The following is a 2,124-nucleotide window of genomic DNA, read 5'->3' as shown; positions in this document are numbered from 1 at the left end:
AAAAAAAAAAAAAAAAAAAAAAAAAAACAGCATAGTAAGAAGTAAATAAATAGTATTGCTTATTGTGTTACTTAATAGTCTGCTGTGGGGGATGGCCAAGGCCCGCCTCTAGTGAAAATGTGTCATTCCAATTGTTATAGGTCAGTGATGACATACCCACCGTGGGAGGCTGGATCCACAAACACAGCAGCATGCCATTTGGAATAGTGATATGTAGAACAGACGATGCTGGGATGCTTGGGCAGTCCGTATTGTCCACCCTCACTGTGCTACTTGAGTTGTGAATCAGCTGGTAAACAAACAAACAAACAAAAGCAAAACACCGCGCTCGCGGCTACTGAACTGGAGGCGGCGGCAGGCGCCAGGCGAGACCGGGAATGTGCAGGGCCCCCTCCCTGCCCCGGCAGCCCTGGCCGCGGTTCCCGTCTTCGCCGCCACCGCGCAGCGCTCGGTGCCAGACCCCCGAGGTCGGCGGCTGCTCCCACCCGGGGGCTTAGTCAGCCGCGCCGGGCCGAGCACCGGGAGGCGAGGGCGCGCACCGGGAGCCTCCGTTGATGCCGCCGCCGCTCCGCCCTCAGAGGTTGCGTCCCGGGAAGCCCGGCTCCCAGAGCGCTCCGGCCTGGCCCGGTGCCCCGGACCTGAGTGGAGAGCCTGGGCCAGCTCTCCGCCGTGACTGGCCCAGGCAGCCGCGGCGGAGAGCGACCCAGAGAGGTGGCGGAGGAGACCCCCAGCTGGGGGCCCGCGCTCTGCCCCAGCCGAGCCGCCTACCGCATGCAGGACTTCAACACGCTGGCCACCGTGGGCACTGGGATGTTCGGGCGGGTGTACCCGGTGAAGAAGAAGACAGCGAAGCATTTCTTCGCCCTCAAGGTGATGAGCATTCACGACGTCATCCGCCTGAAGCAGGAGCAGCACGTGCACATTGAGAGGTCGGTCCTAAAGGAAGTCATCCACCCGTTCCTCATCAGGTTGTTCTGGAAGTGGCATGACTAGCGCTTCCTCTACAGGCTCATGGAGTACGTGCCGGGCGGCGAGCTCTTCAGCTACCCGCGCAACCGGGGGCACTTTTCCAGCGCCAAGGGTCTCTTTTACTCTGCGGAGATCACCTGTGCCATCGAGTACCTCCACTCCAAGGAGACTTAAGCCACTACAGGAACTTAAGCCGGAGAACATCCTGCTGGATAGGGACAGCCACATCAAGCTCATGGACTTTGGGTTCGCCAAGAAGCTGGTAGACAGGACTTGAACCCTCTGTGGAACACCCGAGTACCTGGCCCCCGAAGTCATTCAAAGCGAGGGCCACGGAAGGGCCGTGGACTGGTGGGCCCTCGGCATCCTGATATTCGACATGCTCTCAGGGTTTCCTCCTTTTGTGTGTGTGTGTGTGTGTGTGTGTGTGTGTGTGTGTGTGTGTGTGATAACACATTTGGCATTTATCAGAAAATTCTTGCAGGCAAAATAGATTTCCCCAGACATTTGGATTTCTGTGTAAAAGACCTCATTAAGAAACTGCTCGTGGTTGACAGAACAAGGCGGTTAGGAAACATGAAGAACAGGGCTAAGGATGTGAAACGCCATCGGTGGTTCAGCTCCGTGGACTGGGAAGCTGTTCCGCAGAGAAAACTGAAGCCTCCCATTGTGCCCAAGATAGCTCGCGATGGAGACACCTCCAACTTCGAAACTTACCCAGAGAATGACTAGGACACAGCCGCGGCCATGCCGCAGAAGGATTTAGAAATCTTCAAGAATTTCTGAGGACAGGAGCTCACATCTGGAAGAAACAGGAAGATTGGAATCTGCCTGGAACAAAAAACTGCACCTAAGCAGACCAGAAGCAATGTCTTCTTCACGTGATAAGGACACTTCCACTTTTCTGTGTGCCTGTATGTACAGAAACAGATCAGAGCACAGATGAAAATAATGTAACTGGCATTATTTAAGTAACTGGAATTCCACACTGTAGAAAGATTTTGAAAATTGTTTGGTTGTAGATTTTGTCTTATCCTTTAGTGTTGTGTTTCTATTGTGATGTCTTGGTTTTCTCATAGACTTAAGTTTATAAGTTTGAACTGGACTTGTTCGATTATAACCACAAATTTGTGTGTGTGTGTGTGTGTGTGTGTG

General features: G+C 53.5%; 1 pseudogene; it reads left to right on the top strand.

Annotated features, from left to right (window-relative positions):
• Positions 1-407: 407 nt before the first annotated feature.
• On the top strand, positions 408-1,818 carry LOC108525583 (cAMP-dependent protein kinase catalytic subunit PRKX-like; annotated as a pseudogene).
• The last annotated feature ends 306 nt before the right edge of the window (positions 1,819-2,124 follow it).

This window comes from Rhinopithecus bieti, unplaced genomic scaffold (genome assembly GCF_001698545.2).
Source record: "Rhinopithecus bieti isolate Rb0 unplaced genomic scaffold, ASM169854v2 scaffold_72861, whole genome shotgun sequence".
NCBI lineage: Eukaryota > Metazoa > Chordata > Mammalia > Primates > Cercopithecidae > Rhinopithecus > Rhinopithecus bieti.
This window is presented reverse-complemented; position numbering and strand designations above follow the sequence as displayed.